The sequence below is a fragment of the Mobula birostris genome, chromosome 9 (assembly GCF_030028105.1).
Source record: "Mobula birostris isolate sMobBir1 chromosome 9, sMobBir1.hap1, whole genome shotgun sequence".
Classification (NCBI taxonomy): Eukaryota; Metazoa; Chordata; class Chondrichthyes; order Myliobatiformes; family Myliobatidae; genus Mobula; species Mobula birostris.
The window spans coordinates 105,314,920-105,335,352 of record NC_092378.1 but is presented as its reverse complement, the minus strand read 5'-3'; positions in this window follow the sequence as shown (position 1 = coordinate 105,335,352).

Here is a 20,433-nt window from a genome sequence, read left to right as displayed (position 1 = left end):
TTTGCCAGGACATCCCGTATATTGGGCTAAATTGCTTTGTCCCATACGGGACTGCCCTTGTCCCATATTTCCTCTGCTAAGGTAGAGCTTTCCTATGTAACCTTTCATGCCGAAATGGCGTAAAGCAAAGAAGCAATTACCATTAATTTATATGGGAAAAATTTTTGCACTTTCCCAGACTCAAAAAATAACCTCCAAATCATACCAAATAACACATAATACCTAAAATAACTCTAACATATAGTAAAAGCAGGAATGATATAAATACACAGCCTATATCACGTAGAAGTAATCTATGTACAGTATAGTCGGGAAGATTAAGCCAAAACCAATTTGTGTAAAAAAATCGGCACATATGCACATGCGCACGTCACATATGTGCACGTCACTCACGCATGCACACACAGGTGCCCGCGCAAGGCTTCAAGGTCATGGTTGTCTTTCCTGGGGTAAACACAAGTGTCCTGGGATTTGACTGTTACTTTTGTCCCTTATTTGGGAGTGAGAAAGTTGACAACCCTAACTGTAAAAGACATGTTGAGGTAAGTTTAGCCCTACTTGAACACCACTCCCACCCGGTCGGCCGGTCCGCAAGAATATTGTCAATATTAAACCCGTGCGCAGTGCAAAAAAGGTTGGGGACCCCTGTCCTATCGCACTCACCTCAATAATAAGCAAATGCTTTGAGAGGTTGTTCAAGGACTACGTCTGCAGCTTGCTACCACCCTCAATGGACCCCCTACAATTCGCCTACTGACACAACCCATTGACAAATGACACAATAGCCACAGCTCTGCACACTGTCCTTACACATCTGGAGAAGAAGGATGAGTATGTGAGAATGTTGTTCTTGGACTACAGTTCACCATTCAATACCATAACTCCTCCCAGGCTTGACAAGAAGCTCAGAGACCTTAGCCTTGACCCTGCCTTGTGTAGCCTGATCCTGAACTTCTTGTCAGATCACCAGCGGGTGGTAAGAATGGGCTCCTTCACTTCTGCCCCTCTGACTCTCAACACAGGTACCCCTCAGGGCTGTGTCGTAAGCCCCACTTTTACTCTCAGTATACCCATGACAGTGTTGCCACCCACAGCTCCAATCTGCTAATTAAATTTGCTGACGATACTACAAACGTAAATTGATTGGCCTTATCTCAAATAATAACGAGGCGGCCTACAGAGAAGAAGTCGTCACCCTGACACAGTGGTGTCAAGAAAACAGCCTCTCCCTCAGTGTCACAAAAACAAAGGAGCTGATTGTGGACTACAGGAGGAATGGAGACAGGCTAACCCCTATTGGCATCAATGGATCTGGGGTTGAGAGGGTGAACAGCTTTAAGTTCCTTGGCATCCACATCACTGAGAATCCTTCATGGTCTGTACACACCAGCTGTGTGATGAAAAAATCACAACAGCACCTCTTTCACCTCACCTCACTTGAAGAAGTTCGGCATGAGTCCCCAAATCCTAAGAACTTTCTACGGGGGCACAGTTGAGAGCATCCTGACTGGCTGCATCACTGCCTGGTATGGGAACTGTACTTCCCTCAATTGCAGGACTCTGCAGAGAGTGGTGCAGACAGCCCAGCGCATCTGTAGATGTGAACTTCCCCACTATTCAGGACATTTACAGAGACAGGTGTGTAAAAAGCACCCAAAGGATCATTGGGGACTTGAGTCACCCCAACCACAAACTGTTCCAGCTTCTACTATCTGGGAAACAGTACCACAGCATAAAAGCCAGGACCAACAGACTCCGGGACAGCTTCTTCCACCAGACTGATTAATTCATGCTGATACAATTGTATTTCTGTGCTATATTAACTGTCCTGTTGTATATACAATTTATTACAAATTACCATAAATTGCACATTGCATGTTTAGACGGAGCATAACAGAAAGATTTTTACTCCTCATGTATGTGAAGGGCGTAAGAAATAAAATCAATTCAATACAATTTAAACTCTACAGGGCATGCTCTGCTGAACACAAAGATTGGGAATTTTAGCTCAAGTGATAATGTCTTTGTGTTTGGGTATTCTTTGTTACTTGAAAGGGGTTTGGCACAACAGTTTGGTCATGCTGAAGGGAGGGGAGGATTAAGAATCTATGTACATACCTTCCAAATCTTGTAAATCAGAAGAGATTATGGGGTGGGGGGCATGTGGATATGAGATTACCATCGCCCTGTAAACATCACCAAATGTTGTAGTGTGGATGAAATCACCAGAGAGACAGAGTCACTGGTAGTTACAAAGCAGCTTCTTTATTCGACACAACAAGGTACAGCAGGCATCATATGGACGGAGACACTTTCGGGAGAAAGGTCTGCTAGCCCAATATGGGCTCGATATTTATATACTAAACACAAAGGCAATCACTACTTAAAAAGTTATAGGCAATGCATAGACAATGCTTCCTTTTGAAGCTACCTACAAATATCACACCTTCTGACTTCATCCTTTCCTTCCGACGCCAACATGTCTGGGTTGGTATCCACAGCCTTTAGGAATGCAAGGAATGCAGCTCTGTAAACATTGCTGGCCACCAATTATGCACTGGCTCCTCAAATAGCGTTCTGTAGCAACATTGCAGGTAGTCACTCTCACTGATTGGAGCTGTGACGGTACCTCCTGTAGAGATAAAGGTCAGCACTACAGCCACTGCAGGAGGCTATCGCACAGCTTTAGTAGGTTTGCATCATGCCATGGCAGACCAGGACCAGCTACAGACATCCAAAATACCCAACACTACCATTGATATATTAGTTCAAAGACATGGAGAGGAGGTGCCCCAGGAAGATACAGAATCCTCTCCTCCAGATGACTGAACGTGTGGACAATGTAGTGCACATGTTGCTGGAGGAAGTATCACATCTTCACCACGTTATGGTTATGGATTTTATATTCTGTGTTTTTTTTAAAATCGTCTGGTCATTTTCTGTTTTATTGTGCAAGGGGAGGGTGTCTGGGGTTGATGCTCTGTTAATTTTTTGTGCGAGCAGTTTGTTTTTTGGGGGAAAACGTTACCGTTCCATTTTGTGTAGGGGAACAGAGGCCGGTTTTGGGGGAGGGGGGTTGATGATTGGGATGCCATCCGTTTTTGTACGGTGGGAATGGGTTTGATGTTTCTCTCATGTTCACTCTGAACGACTTTCATGTTCTTTCTTTGTTTCGTGGCTATCTGGAGAAGACAAATTTCAGAGTTGTAGATGGATACATGCTTTGAAAATAAATGAACGTTCTGTGTGATTGAGATTGTTGTTGTTTGGTGAATAAAGGAGGTGTATAGTTTGAAGCGGTACTTTTGTAACACTGTATTCACTGCTAGAAAAGATTTGCTGACGTAGTTGATTACTTTCATCAGCTATTTAAAGTCATTAAACTTTTTCCTGCACTACATCAGCCTGGATGGTTTACTAAAGACCTGTGCTGATCAACTGGCTGACATGTTCACTGATATCTTTTTCCTCTCGCTGTGGCATTCTGAGGTGGCCATCTGCTTGAAGCAGGCTTCAACTATACCAGTGCCTAAGAAGAACATGGTAAGCCTGCCTCAATAACTATCATCCAGTAGCACTTACATCCACTGTGATGAAGTGCTTTGAGAGATTGGTGATGAAACACATCAACCCCTGACTGACAAGTGACTTGGATCCACTCCAATTTGCCTGTCATCGCAAACAATCCCCAGCAGGTGCCATTTCATTGACTCTTCACTTAATTCTGGAACATCTGGACAGCGAAGATGCATAAATCAGGATGCTCTTCATTGACTACAGCTCGGCATTCAATAGAAACATAGAAACATAGAAAATAGGTGCAGGAGTAGGCCATTTGGCCCTTCGAGCCTGCACCGCCATTTATTATGATCATGGCTGACCATCCAACTCAAATCTCTATCATCCTCTCAAATCTAATCAATAAGCTTCAATACCTTGGCCTCAACACCTCCTTGTGCAATTGAATCCTTGAATTCCTCACTCACAGACCCCGGTCAGTTTGGACTGGCAAAGGCATCGCACAATCTGCATTGGCACACGTCTTACCCACCCCCATCCCCCCCCCGCTCTACTCACTTTCTACTTAAGACCACGAGGCTAAGCACAGCTCCAATGCCATATTTAAATTTTCTGATGTTACCACTGTCATTGGCCAAATCAAATGTGGTGACAAGTCAGCATATAGGAGGGAGGTTGAAAATCTGGCTGAGTGATGGCACAACAACCTCTCACTCAATGTCAGCAAGACCAAGGTGTCACGATGCGCGCTCGCAGGACTGGACCCACGTGGAGGAACTGGAGACTCCCTCTGTCACGGTGGTCGCTGGCACCCACTGTACCCAGGTGCGGTGGACAGCAGCCTCGGTCACGGTAAGCACTGACGACTTGACCCAGGAACAGAGGAGCAGCATGCTCCCCATGAATAGATGGAAACAAGAGGTCAGACAGGTATATCAACAGAGCGTTGGGGGCATGAATGAGCGACATCATGAGAGAAGTCATACTCCCGAAAACACAGTAGGAATCTGCTTACAGAGCACAACGGGAATTCTCTTTAAATAATCATAGAATCCGGGAAACAGCTGCCAATTAACCTGACGAGACCAAACAGAAAGCACCTGAGCTTAATGGCTCTAACAATTAGTAAATACAGATGCTGGAGAAACTCTGAAACCCAATGCTCAATGGCAAGCTGCAGAGGTCCGCAGAGCTCATCACACAAGAAGTAGATTATTGACTTTGGGAGGAGGAAACTAGAGGTCCATGAATCAGTTCTCATCAGGGGATCAGAAGTGGAGTGGGTCAGCAACGTTAAAATCAGCGGTGTTATCATTTCAGAGGACCTGTCCTGGGCCCAGCATGTATGTGCAATTATGAAGGAAACACAGCAATGCCTCTACTTCCCAAGAAGTTTGTAAAGATTCAGCATGACATCTAAAACTTGAACAAACTTCTATAGTTGTGAGGTGGAGAGTATATTGACTGGTTGCATCATGGCCTGGTATGGAAACACCAATGTCACTATATGGAAAAGCCTACAAAAAGTAATCGATACAGCCCAGTCCATCACAGGTAAAGTCCTCCCCACTATTGAGCACATCTACACGGAGCATTGTCACAGGAAAGCAGCATCCATCATCAAAGACACCAACCACCCAGGACATGCTCTCTTCTCACTGCTGCCATCAGGAGGAAGACACAGGGACCTCAGGACCCAAACCACCAGGCTCAGGAACCCTTCAACCGTTAGGCTCGTGAACCAGAGGAGATAACTTCACTCACCCCCTCACTGAACTGTTCCGACAACCTGTGGACTCACTTTCAAGGACTCTTCATCTCATGTTCTCGATATTTATTGCTTACATATTTATTTTCTATTTGCACTTTGTTTGTCCTGTTGGGTGTGGTCTTGCATTGATTCTATTGTGTTCCTTGGATTTACTGTATTTGCCCACAAGAAAATGGATCTCAGGGTTGTATATGGCAATGTATATTTACTTTAATAATAAATTACTTTGAACTTTGAACATCAGATCCTGCTGTTGATAGCTTTTGGTGTCCACAAGAAACTGCTTCCATTGTTACGTACGGAACAAAGACTAGCACAACACAGGAACAGGCCCTTCAGTTCACAATGTCCACAGAGCATGATGCCGTACTCTTTTGCATGTACGTGATCCACATCCCTCTATCCCCTGCACATGAATGTGTCCAACAGCCTCTTAAATGTCTATATCCATCACCATCCTGGCAGCCCATTCCAGGGCACCGACCACTCTCCATTGGGGGAAAAAAAATACCTTACCCTGCACAGGTCCTTTAAACTTTTCCCATCTCACCTTATGTGCATGTCCTCATTTATGCCCTGGTGGAGAGATTCTACCCAACATATGCCTCTCATAATTTTATAAATTTTTATCAGGTCTTCTCTCAGCATAAGATGCTCCAGAGAGAACAAATCAAATTTGTCCAACCTCTCCTTTTAGCCCATCCCCTCTATTCCGGGCATGGTACTCTAATGCACCCTTTCTGAAGCTGTTACCTTCTTCCTGTTACCAAAATTGCACACAGTACTCCTTACGGCACACACAAAGTTTTATCGAGAGGCAACATGAATTCCTTACTTTTATATTCAATGCCTTCAAACACCTCCTTTCACCCTAGCTACTTGAATGGTCACTTTTAGGGAGCAATGGACCAGAACCCCAAAATCCCTCTGTACATCAGTGCTGTTATTGCCATGTCATTGGCTGTATACTTTCCCCTTATATTTGAACTCCTAAAATGTAACATATTACACCCACTCAGACTAAAGTTAAGATGGTTTCCTTAGCTTGTGCTTGTGGAAAGCCTCTCTCCTCTTAACACCATGTTGAAAACCATGTCAGAAGATTGGGATGTCCAATCTGTTATGGTTTGATGCCAGTATTTTAAACTGTACCATGACTTGGTATTAAGTAGTGAATCAAAGTCATTCGGCTGTTTCTAGCCATTTTGTATCTACTCAGTGGCCACTCTGTTAGGTACACCTGTACACCTGCTTGTTAATGCAAATATCTTCAGCCAATCACGTGGCTGCAACTCTATGCACAAAAGCATGCTGACAAGGTCAAGAGGTTCAGTTGTTGTTCAGACCAAACAACGGAATGGGGAAGAAATATAATCTAAATTACTTTGACTGTGGAATGATTGTTGGTGCCGGCGGGGGGCTGGGGGTTGAGTGTGTCAGAAAATGCTGATCTCCTGGTCTTATCATGCACCACGTTCTCGAGAGTTTCCAAAGAATGGTGCGAAGTAAAATCCAGTGAGTGGCAGTTCTGTGGACAAAGACACCTTGTTAATGAGAGAGGTCAGAGGAGAAAGGACAGACTCCTTCAAGTTGACAGGAAGGTGACAGTAACTCACCAGTGTAGAGCATCTTTGAACACACAACATGTCACACCTCAGGAGACCATGAACATTGACTTAGTGGCCAGGTAATTCAGTACTTGGTGTAAATAAAGTGGCCACTGAGTGTATTGTACCTTGCGAATATGCAGGAAAACAGTAAACAGTGGAGTTGTTGCCAACTCTGGACTGATGATGGCTTCAATAAGGTGATTCTGATACAGATTCTGACAGGAATTTTATAATTGAAAACCTGTAAAGAAACAAATTCTTCTAGCAGAATTGCAACCTTTCATATGCTTTTTATTTTCACAGCAGGTTCTGACTATCAGACCTGTGTATTTACGACTAAATCATAGTCAGAAATCTTTCCCTGTCCCTCTCTTCCCTCACCCCCCCTTCAGAATTCATACATTTACGGACCCTTTGGTTCTCTCATGAAACATTGGACTGTTAAACTTTGGTCACTTTTTGAATTTGTGGGGCTCATCGTAGGTGTCAAGAGGGCAAAACCACCAGCACACAAAAAGTTAAGGAACATCTGCCTGATAACAATCCCTGGCATATACGGCTGGGCATCGAGGGCATTCCTGATTACACAAGGAAAAACAGCAGTTCTCTGTACCAGTGATGCTTCCTTTCTTGTCGCTGTAAACGACTTTTATGCACGCCTCAAGGCATGCGACACAAAGCCAGCCACAAAAGCTACCTCCCTTCCCGGGTGAGCAGCCACTGTGTATAACAGCGGGAGACGCGAGGACTCTACAGAGAGTTACTCCCGTAAAACCCCAGGGTGAGTACTCAGGGAGTGTGCACGCCAGCTTATTGACACCTTCATGGACATCTTCAGCGCTTCACTCATCCAAGCTGCTGTCCCCACGTGAGTCAAATCAGCCAACATCATCCCTGTACAAAAGAACTCTACATCTTCAGAACTAAATGATTACTGCCCAGTGGCACTGATGCCGATCATCATGAAGTGCTTTGAACAGCTGATAATGGCACATATCAAAATTTCCAGTCCTGCCAGATTGGACACTACTGACAGAACCGCTCTACCACAGGTGCCTTAGTATCTGTCATCCACCTGACCCTACCACACCGAGAAAACATGGACATTTATGTCAGAATGCTGTTTCTGCATTTCATTTTGGTATAACAAACTATTGTCCCACAGACCTTGGTGAACCTCTCATGGTCCCAGAACACACCCTTCACAAACAAGAACGCTCACTAGTACCTCTGCTTTTGAGGAGGCTGAAGAAAGCTGGACTATGTGCAATACTCATGACCTTCTTCAGATGCAGAGTAGAGAGCATCCTAACATGTTGCATCACTGCATGGCACAGAAACTGCACCGTGGTGGACAGGTTGACTTGACAACAGGTAGTCAAACTCCCCAGTGCAACACCTGCATCAGCCTACCCACCATCAAGGGCATATACAGTGCCTGTAAAAAGTAATCACCCCCCCCCAGAAGTTTTCATGTCTTGTTGTTTTACAACATTGAATCACAGTGGATTTAATTTGGCTTTTTTGACACTGATCAACAGAAAAAGACTCTTTCATGTCAAAGTGAAAACAGATCCCTACAAAGTGATCTAAATGAATTACAAATATAAAACACAAAATAATTGATTGCTTAAGTATTCACCCCCTTCAAGTCAGTATTTAGTAGATGCACAGTTACAACTTTGAGTCTGTGTGGATAGGTCTCTATCAGTTTTGCACATCTGGACACTGCAATTTTCCCCCATTCTTCTTCACAAAACTGCTCAAGCTCTGTCAGAATGCATGGGGATCATGAATGAACAGCCCATTTCAAGTCCAGCCACAAATTCTCAGCTGGATTGAGGTCTGGACTCTGACTTGGCCACTCCAGGACATTAACTTTGTTGTTTTTAAGCCATTCCTGTGTAGCTTTGGCTTTATGCTTGGGGTCATAGTGTTACCGGAGAACAAATCTCCCAAGTCGCAGTTCTCTTGCAGACTGCATCAGGTTTCCGCCAGGATTTCTCTGTATTTTGCTGTATTCATTTTACCCTCTACCTTCACAAGCCTTCCAGGGCCTGCTGCAGTGAAGCATCCCCACAGCACGATGCAGCCACCACCATGCTTCATGGTAGGGATGGTGTGTTTTTGATGATGTGTGGTGTTTGGCTTATGCCAAACATAGCATTTAGTCTGATGGCCAATAAGCTTAATTTTGGTTTCATCAGACCATAGAACCTTCTTCCAGCTGAATTCAGAGTCTCCCAGATGGCTTCTAGCAAACTCTGGCTGAGATTTCATGTGAGTTTTTTTCAATAGTGGCTTTCTCTTTACCACTCTCCCATAAAACTGCGACTGGTGAAGCACCCGGGCAACAGTTGTTGTATGCGCAGTCTCTCCCATCTCAGCCACTGAAACTTGTAACTCCTCCAGAGTTGTCATAGGTCTCTTGATGGCCTCCCTCACTCGTCCCCTTCTTGCACAGTCACTCAGTTTTTAAGGACAACCTGGCAACTGTGCCATACTCTTTCCATTTCTTGATGATTGACTTCACTGTACTCTGAGGGATAATCAGTGACTTGGAAATTTTCTTGTATCCATCTCCCGACTTGTGCTTTTCAATAACCTTCTCGCAGAGTTGTTTGGAGTGTTCCTTTGTCTTCATGGTTTAGTTTTTGCCAGGATACTGACTCAATACAATCAATTAAAACACCTTGATCGCACACAGGTCTCCTAAAACAGATCTCTATTTAACTAATTGTGTTGTTTCTAAAACCGATTGGCTGCAGCAGTGATGATTTGTCAAATTAAATACTTGTGCAATCAATTATTTTGTGTTTTATATTTGTAATTAATTTAGATCACTTTGTAGAGATTTGTTTTCACTTTGATACGAAAGAGTATTTTTCTGTTGATCAGTGTCAATAGAGCCAAATTAAATCCACTGTGATTCAATGTTGTAAAACAATAAAACATAAAAACTTCTGGTGGGGGGAATACTTCTTGTATACACTGTATATAGAAAGGTGCCAGAAAAGGGCCAGCATTATTATAAAGCAATTTACCCACCTTGCTTGTGGACGGTTGGTCCTACTCCCATCAAGGAGGAGGCTAGGTAGCATTCACGCCAGGACCACCAGACTCAAAAACTGTTGCTTTCCCCAGGCAGTAAGCCTGGTCAATACCTCCACCTACTAATGCACCCCAGCGCCAGTACTTTACCATTTCCTTGTAGAGTCACCCCTGTGCCTTGCGTCACTTTACAGACATACAATCCACCTATGTATATAAACTATCTAATGTACTTGTAAAGTATTTCTGGCTTTATTATTATTTTCTTTACCTTATTGTGATTTTTTATGTGTGCTGCATCGGATCCAAAGTAACAATTATTCTCTTCTCCTTTACACTTGTATACTGGAGATGGCATTGAACAACCTTGAATCTTGAATACCTACTCAACTGTATAGCTACCTGTTCCTGTTAATGTAGGCACAGATAACCACTCTTCCTGCAGCTACAACTGTGACCTCCAACCTGAACTGTTCCTAATTTATTATTCATTTTCTGCCCTATATGTTTATTGCCGCTCAAATTATTGAATATTTTGCTATTCACTAGAAATATTAGGAAATTTTATGTAAAGTTAAGAATATAGCATAAAAATATAAATGGGAATTGACACTTGGTAGATTCGGTATCTGAACTGGCAGTATAATTTTGGTTTTATATTGCCAATGTTAACAAATGGAGAACGAGAATGCCTTTTTTTCTCATGCAAGTGATGCTACTCTTCTAGCAACAGACATAAAAGTTGCTGGTGAACGCAGCAGGCCAGGCAACATCTCGAGGAAGAGGTACAGTCAATGTTTCGGGCCGGAAGGGTCTCAGCCCGAAACGTCGACCATACCTCTTCCGAGAGATGCTGCCTGGCCTGCTGCGTTCACCAGCAACTTTGATGTGTGTTGCTTGAAATTCCAGCATCTGCAGAATTCCTTGTGTTTGCTACTTTTCTAGTATTTATCATGGATATAGGAAAGAACACATAGGGGACCAATTGGGTGGTTAATTCTCATGTTCCACTAATGTTATGAAGATAAAGTGTACTGTTCTTATGAGTGTGCAGATATGAAAATGCTAGGTAGAATGGCGTCTGGAAAGAAAATCAAAGCATTTCTTGCCCTATTTTTTCAAAATGCCTGTTTGCTTCTGTCCACAGGGTTGGATATTTTATCAGCCTCATTCCACACAATAAGCTATCTAGAGCTTCTTTCAAGATAATAGTCCAGTCAATGCAACACAGCGGTGAGATGCAAAAGCAGAAAATAGATGTGATAAGTTTGTCAACTGTTTTCCACAATTGATTAATACCAGGGCTAAACCAGCTTCAGTCAGAATTTTCTAGGTATCTCCTGCTCAGCTGCCACAGTTTTGAGGGAAATCTAGTTCCATGCCTAGACATGCTTTCTCCAATATTTAGATACTTAATTAAAAGAGGAAAGATTCTGCCTGATATCCTTCAATGCCTCACAGGATAAATGCATTGTGCACCATACAATACAGGAATGTGCACATCAGCCCATCACATCCATGCCAACGTTTTTCCCCATCTACATAATCCCAAATGTATGCATTAAGATCATATCCTACAATGCCTTGCTTATTTGACTGTCTGCTAAACGACTTGTAAATGAAGCAAGTATATCTGATCCCACCACCTCTTCTGGCAGCTCGTTGCAGATGGCAACCACCCCCTGTGTAAAAACTTACGCCTCAGATCCCCTATAAACTTCTTTCTCACTTTAAACTTATCCATTCCTGTTTTAATACCCTCACCGTGAATAACTTATGACTATCTACCCTAATTATGCCTCTCATAATCTTATATACTAAAATCAATTCACCCCTCAGCCTCGTTTGCTCCAACAAAAACATGCCTAGCCTATCAATCCCTCCCCATAACTGAAATCCTACAATCCAAATAACATCCTCAGGAATCTCCTCTGCACCTCTCCAGTGCAATCACATCCTTCTTATGGTGTAGTAAATAGAACTGTACACAATACTCCAAACACAGCTTAACGTGTTTTGTAAAGTTGCAACATGATGTTCCAATTCTTATATTCTATGCCCCGACCTTTGAAACATGCCACAGACCATCTTCACCGCCCTATCCACTATATGACCCCTTTTGTGCAAGGATGGACATAGACTGCTTGACCTCCGTATTCATTAACATTCATCTGTGCCCTATTATTCACTGTCCAGGGCCTGAGGGGACCATTTGCCAAGCTCAGCTTTCTAACACAGCAGCTGACACTTTCAAAGATCAAAGAGCTATTTCTGAGAAAGTCAACCTTCCAATCAATCAAAGTCAATATTCCTTGCTCTGGTTCTTTTTTACAACAAGAAACTTCCAAGAACCAGTCTTCATTTCATAACATAAATTGCAAGCAGTAATCAGTCTGAAGTTAAAAGGACTGCTTTGCAAACAAAGAGCACTATCTATAGGGTACAGAATGCTGGCCAACACCAGGACTGGCTGCTCAAGAAATGCGGTGTAAAACAATGGGGTTATGTTAATTGGGCCTGCGGCAAACCAGACAACATTGGCTGTGTTATTTAGTTCAAGGAAGTTTGCAGACTATTCTGATGCTGTCACATGGCACATCAAATAGCTAATCAGGCAGTAGTTGGGAGATTTGTGTACTCAGCGTCAGCCTTCAGAGCTTTAATTTTGAGTGTCTGGGATCTCTGCCCCAGAAGCTTTTAGTCCATGTCTGTGAGCTCACCAAGTAGCAAAAAAAATCCAGTATAACAGTTAGAGAACAGTCAGGCTTGTTAGGAATGGTCAAGGAACAAGAAGAAGAATAACAGAAATGCAGGGTGACTAGAATCCATTTCTCTGCCTTTGATTTCTGCAATGGATGACTCAATTGTCTGCAACTCGTTGGTATGTCTTTTTAGCTTTTGGGAATTGTACCTGTATTTTGACAATCCTTTGTACTTTAGAAATCTTTTATAAGACAGAAATCCTCTGTGAGATTTAATCTATGTTTAAACATGTATCACTAAAAATAAACCATCTGTTTCAATGGCTTCGCCAACTGGAGGTATCTTCTTGGTGGGCAGGGGCACCGCTCAGTTAATGGGTGTTGGTAGTTAAATTTGCCGTGGAGGATAAGCAGGGAAGTGATCTAGCCTTTGAACAGCAAGTGGTCACAGTATAACCTCCCTCTGGTGAGGGTCCAGTAGCTATCTATATTGGATAGGGTTTAAGATCTTTGTATGAGTTTGAAACTTCTCAGACAGCAAACACAATACCATCAGACATTTGTAGCTCTATTTCACTTCCCAAGATGCGTCATCTCACACTTATTACTCATTTACTAGCTGCCCACTACACCACTAGTGTTTGGAGCAGCAATGAAGGTCCTCCAACTCTGGTGGTGTTCAAGGCTTCCTGCATCGTGCCAGTAGCTTCCTCTCGGATTTCACTACTGTCCTGAGTGGAGACTCAGGAGTACCACCACACTCAAAGGTAGAAGGATTCTTCATTGCTGTTTCCATAATAATTCTGTTTTACCAGTCAGGGTTGTTAGCCCTGAACTAAACCTCCAAAACTGGAAGACTTGTGATCCATTCTTAGTATGTCTTCTACCCTTTGACCTCTACAGCATGTTGACCCTACCAAGCCCTGACTCCAGCCAGCATAGCTCTCCAGGTCACTGAGTCAGGCAAACCTCAAAGCTACCACAAGTTTGTAGTCGTCTTGGAGGAACTCACAATTGTCCAGATTAAATTCCATATGCCAGTGTCATATCCAACTTTCCATCTGATCTATATCCTGCTATAAAAAGGGACTGACAGAGGTTGGACAACCTTCCACACTCTCCATCTTTTTTTGCGTCATTTGCAAACTTCATAATTATACCTTCTACACCCATGTTCATCGTGATATGCCTTGTAAACGAACGAAAGAACTCCAAAGTGCAATACCTGGTCTGTGGAATTCACTTTCTCTTTTACCCCTGCCCTGCTGAACCCAGAAAAAAACATTAGGAGTTCCTTGATTTGCTTTCAGTCTGCTGGATAAACAATCTATATGCAAACGCAAAGCAAAGGTAGAATCACTGTCAGACGCTCAGACACGCCACTTGGATAAAGTATCAGGGGATGCTCATCGAAGAACTGTAGTGAGACAGAAAACCTACTTTAGTACTCTATGACTATATTGAAGCACCTCTAGATTTGTACCAGCAAAATCACCATTTTTGCAAGTCATGAGGGTATCATGCTGCTGCCTAGAATAGATCCCAAACATGAAAAAATCTGTTGATGCTGGAAACTCAGAACAACACAGACAAACCGCAGAAGGAACTCAGCAGGTCAGGCAGTGTCTATGGAAGAGTAAACAGTCAACGTTTCAGGCCGAGAGGTCGACTGTTGACTCTTTGGTACCTAACGTGCTGAGTTCCTCCAGCATTTTGTGTGTGTTGCCTAGAAAAGATTCTCCTTTACTTTTGCCTTTAGAGGAGGAAAATGGAATAACAGGAGAGCTCCTCCTTTGGGCCTGCTCTGCCTTTCTATGAAATCGTTATACCTTGTAACCTTTTACCCCAGTGTTTTCCAGGTACATATTTGCACCTTCCTTGAAGATACTCATAGACGCTGCCTCAAATGCACTTCGAGAAAGAGAATTACAGAGATTACAAAGGCTCATGGATCTTTGAGAAAAATAGATTTGCCTCATTTCTGTCTTAGACAGGCAACCACTTATTTTTAAACAGCAACTCCCAGTATTAGATTTACTCACATCCATTTCAAGGTCTTATATATTTCAACCAAGATGCCTTTACTCTTAAGAATACCAGCAGATGCAAGCCTAGTCTGTCCACCTCATGAGATAGCCTACCCTTCCTCCATTCCAGATTTCAGTCCACTGAACATTAGAAGTTAAGAACTACTACGCTAGGCCAAGCTTAGCTATTACATTTAGTTTCTCAACACCCACAACATTCAAATCTTTGTTTTATTGAAACCTAATTGAACGATAAATAAATAATGAGTCTTTAGAGAACACAGTCAAAAGGTTTAACTGCATTGAAATGAGTGATACATTGAGCCTTTCCTAACCTGAAGCTTAGCAACGGAGTGCTCACTGCACCTAGCGAATGCCACAGACGTTTACTTATAGTATTTGGGCATTGTTTTTAAAGTGTAATAATAGAATAGTGATTAAATAGGAATAATCACATTAAATAAACAGTGAAAGCTGGCCAGTCACTGTGAATTCTACCGTTGCTGAATGGAAAGCTTAATGTGCTCAGTTCATGATCACGAGAGATTAGATGTTCCCCACCTCCATTCATGAGTGAAAATGAGAATAATGATGGTCATCAAATATGCATTTAGAGCCAACAGGTGTCCCATTTGTGATCAAATATTGTTTGTGTGGTATGAGCAATGCAAACAGAATGCATCTGTATTCAACTGACTCTGCGTTTCCTCACTGACTGAAAATGCACCTTTAGAAATGCTAGGGTTTCTTATATTAAGACTGCAAGAGCGGAAGACGTTACTGGGCAGGATGCTGGAGCCGAAAATGAATGACAGGGGATAATCAGGTAGGCGTTTCAGCAATGCAAGCTTTAGGAGAATAATTGTCCTATTGTATGTAGATGCTACTTCAGATGATATGCTGTGTACAAGCAGACAGCCAGTTGCCTGCAGCTTTGCCCTTGAAATTTTATTGATGAAGGTATTATTGTTAAATATGATAACTGAGGTTAACATACAATCAATTGATTCTGCTGCACCAAAATGTCATGTCTAGTTAAAGAGCTTTTATTAAATTCTTCAGAAGCCATGCAAAAGTGCTCTTTTTATGATAGCTAGTATAGGTTTGTTTTTCCTATAGTTTTACTCATCAGGTTACCTGCTGCTTTGTACCAATCGAGGTTAAAGCTAATTAAATGCACACTGCATTTACTAATTTTACACTTCTTTTTCTCTCAGCTTTGTACAAAAGCCGTAAATTGTCATTGTGTCTTGCTACTTATATGTAACATCATAAATATATGCTGAAATTTAGAAAAACTTGAACATCTTTATGTTCTTTATGATGCCTTTCCAAGGAGATTCAATGGCTCGTTGTTTCGGAAGTGGTAGAAGTCAATGCCTGTATGCATTCCCAGTTGATTGAATAGGAAATGCTTAATGGACTAATACTGTAAATTAGTTTCCTTCCTATCTGTTTGCACATATTCACGCAAGACGATAGCAATTTCATAGCCAGTATTTACCCCGGACAGGAGCAAATTTAGTCAAGGTAAGAGGCCCTTAAAATGTTACAATCTGATTGGCAGCTTCAAAAAGGTTTTAGAAAATGGAAAATAATATTTGATAAATCTGTTAGAGTTTTTTAAAGTTGTAACTAGCAGTCTAGGTCAGGATAAAACTGTAGATTTAGATTTATAGAAGTCAATTGACAAGGCATTACACAAGAGCTGATGGGATTGAGGAAACTCAGTAAACAGGAGGATTGGTTAACAGGTATAAAGAGTGGGAATAAATGGGTCCTCTCTAAGTAGGCAGGTTGCAATTGTTGGGTTAATACTTCAACTTGTTTATGATTTAAATTAATAGTTTTGATGTTTGTAATATACAGGTGTTTGCTGACTGGCGAATTCATAGGAAAGTAAACAATGAGTTGGCTGTAAAGATACTCACATAATAGAAAGAGGGTAAGGGTGTGGCATATGGTGTACAATGTGGGGAAGAGTGAAAATATCCACTTTAGCAGTATATTGAGAAGGTGAGAGACTGGAAAGAGTGGGTATTTCGAGTAACGTGGGTGGTCTTGCACATAAATCTTAGATCATTGACATGCAATAAAGCAAGAATTTATCAATTGATGGGGTTGTCTTTATTATAAAAGAAGTGGAGTCAAGAACAAGGATATAGTTGTGAGCTGGGACCTGAAGCAATGTATGCAATCTTGTTTTCATCACTTCAAGTGAATTCTCCAGAGGACCACAACCCTGTCAAGGTTTGGAGCTTACGTGCCTCAATGACTCAGAGAGCTACCTTGGCTAGAGTCAGGTCTTTATGCTTTGTCTCTTGGTAGGGTCACCCATGCCAAACAGGTCAAAGGGTAGAGGGCAGATTAAGAGTGGTCCACTGGTCCTCCAGGCCCCGGTTGTTAAACTCAAGGCTAAGAATCCTGACTGGTAAAACTGTTACGGAAACAACAATGAAGAATCGTACATCTAAGAGTGACGGTATTCCTGAGTCTCCATCCGCAACTTGCATGACTGACAGTAGTGAAAACCGAGCTACTGACACGATGAAGAAAGCCCTGAACGCTGCCTGAGATGGGGGACCTTCATTGCTGCTCTAAACGCCAGTGGCGTTACGGGCATTATAGAGAGACTTCAAGTGAATATGTTTGTTTAGAAGGGTTAGAAAGAAAATTTACTGCACTGATTTTTGGATAGTGGTATTGTTCTGTGAGAAGAGATTGAATTGATAGGATCTATATTGTCTTAAATTTGGAAGAATGAAAGATGAGGAATAATCTAACTGATGCCAAATATAATTCTCAACAGCAGATGCTTCTCCTTATGGTGGCAATGAGCTGTTAGTCTTGCAGTTAAATCAGGAAAAATTATTTCATTTAAAGGATCGCCAAACCGAGATGTTTGTGGATGTTCAATTGTTACATCCAAAGTGGGTGGATATTGAGGGATTTAAGGAAATTGGGAAAATGCAGGGAGATGAAGGAGACTAGTGTTGAAATTGTAGGGGCCCTGGCAGAAATATTTAAAATGTCGCTGTCTACAGGTGAGGTGCCGGAGGATTGGAGAGTGGCTCATGTTGTTCCGTTGTTTAAAAAAGGATCGAAAAGTAATCCGGGGAATTATAGGCCAGTAAGTTTAACGTCGGTAGTAGGTAAGTTATTGGAGAGAGTACTAAGAGACAGAATCTACAAGCATTTGGATAGACAGGGACTTATTAGGGAGAGTCAACATGGCTTTGTGCATGGTAGGTCATGTTTGACCAATCTATTGGAGTTTTTCGAGGAGGTTACCAGGAAAGTGGATGAAGGGAAGGCAGTGGATATTGTCTACATGGATTTCAGTAAGGCCTTTGACAAAGTCCCGCATGGGAGATTAGTTAGGAAAATTCAGTCGCTAGGTATACATGGAGAGGTGGTAAATTGGATTAGACATTGGCTCAATGGAAGAAGCCAAAGAGTGGTAGTAGAGAATTGCTTCTCCGAGTGGAGGCCTATGACTAGTGGTGTGCCACAGGGATCAGTGCTGGGTCCATTGTTATTTGTCATCTATATCAATGATCTGGATGATAATGTGGTAAATTGGATCAGCAAATTTGCTGATGATACAAAGATTGGAGGTGTAGTAGAGAGTGAGGAAGGTTTTCAGAGCCTGCAGAGGGACTTGGACCAGCTGGAAAAATGGGCTGAAAAATGGCAGATGGAGTTTAATACAGACAAGTGTGAGGTATTGCACGTTGGAAGGACAAACCAAGGTAGAACATACAGGGTTAATGGTAAGGCACTGAGGAGTGCAGTGGAACAGAGGGATCTGGGAATACAGATACAAAATTCCCTAAAAGTGGCGTCATAGGTAGTTAGGGTTGTAAAGAGAGCTTTTGGTACATTGGCCTTTATTAATCAAAGTATTGAGTATAAGAGCTGGAATGTTATGATGACGTTGTATAAGGCATTGGTGAGGCCGAATCCGGAGTATTCTGTTCAGTTTTGGTCACCAAATTGCAGGAAGGATATAAATAAGGTTGAAAGAGGGCAGAGAAGGTTTACAAGGATGTTGCCGGGACTTGAGAAACTCAGTTACAGAGAAAGGTTGAATAGGTTAGGACTTTATTCATAGAACATAGAATAGTACAGCACAGTACAGGCCCTTCGGCCCACAATGTTGTGCCGACCCTCAAACCCTGCCTCCCATATAAGCCCCCACCTTAGATTCCTCCATATACCTGTCTAGTAGTCTCTTAAACTTCACTAGTGTATCTGCCTCCACCACTGACTCAGGCAGTGCATTCCACGCACCAACCACTCTCTGAGTAAAAAACCTTCCTCTAATATCCCCCTTGAACTTCCCACCCCTTACCTTAAAGCCATGTCCTCTTGTATTGAGTAGTGGTGCCCTGGGGAAGAGGCACTGGCTATCCACTCTATCTATTCCTCTTATTATCTTGTACACCTCTATCATGTCTCCTCTCATCCTCCTTCTCTCCAAAGAGTAAAGCCCTAGCTCCCTTAATCTCTGATCATAATGCATACTCTCTAAACTAGGCAGCATCCTGGTAAATCTCCTCTGTACCCTTTCCAATGCTTCCACATCCTTCCTATAGTGAGGTGACCAGAACTGGACACAGTACTCCAAGTGTGGCCTAACCAGAGTTTTATAGAGCTGCATCATTACATCGCGACTCTTAAACTCTATCCCTCGACTTATGAAAGCTAACATCCCATAAGCTTTCTTAACTACCCTATCCACCTGTGAGGCAACTTTCAGGGATCTGTGGACATATACCCTGAGATCCCTCTGCTCCTCCACACTACCAAGTATCCTGCCATTTACTTTGTACTCTGCCTTGGAGTTTGTCCTTCCAAAGTGTACCACCTCACACTTCTCCGGGTTGAACTCCATCTGCCACTTCTCAGCCCACTTCTGCATCCTATCAATGTCTCTCTGCAATCTTCTACACCATCTACAACACCACCAATCTTCGTGTCGTCTGCAAACTTGCCAACCCACCCTTCTACCCCGACATCCAGGTCGTTAATAAAAATCGCGAAAAGTAGAGGTCCCAGAACAGATCCTTGTGGGACACCACTAGTCACAATCCTCCAATCTGAATGTACTCCCTCCACCACCACCCTCTGCCTTCTGCAGGCAAGCCAATTCTGAATCCACCTGGCCAAACTTCCCTGGATCCCATGCCTTCTAACTTTCTGAATAAGCCTACCGTGTGGAACCTTGTCAAATGCCTTACTAAAATCCATATAGATCACATCCACTGCACTACCCTCATCTATATGCCTGGTCACCTCCTCAAAGAACTCTATCAGGCTTGTTAGACACGATCTGCCCTTCACAAAGCCATGCTGACTGTCCCTGATCAGACCATGATTCTCTAAATGCCTATAGATCCTATCTCTAAGAATCTTTTCCAACAGCTTTCCCACCACAGACGTAAGGCTCACTGATCTATAATTACCCGGACTATCCCTACTACTTTTTTTGAACAAGGGAACAACATTCGCCTCCCTCCAATCCTCCGGTACCATTCCCGTGGACAACGAGGACATAAAGATCCTAGCCAGAGGCTCAGCAATCTCTTCTCTCGCCTCGTGGAGCAGCCTGGGGAATATTCTGTCAGGCCCCGGGGACTTATTTGTCCTAATGTATTTTAACAACTCCAGTCCCTCCTTTCCCTTAATATCAGCATGCTCCAGAACATCAACCTCAACCATCATCAAGTTCCCTCTCATTGGTGAATACC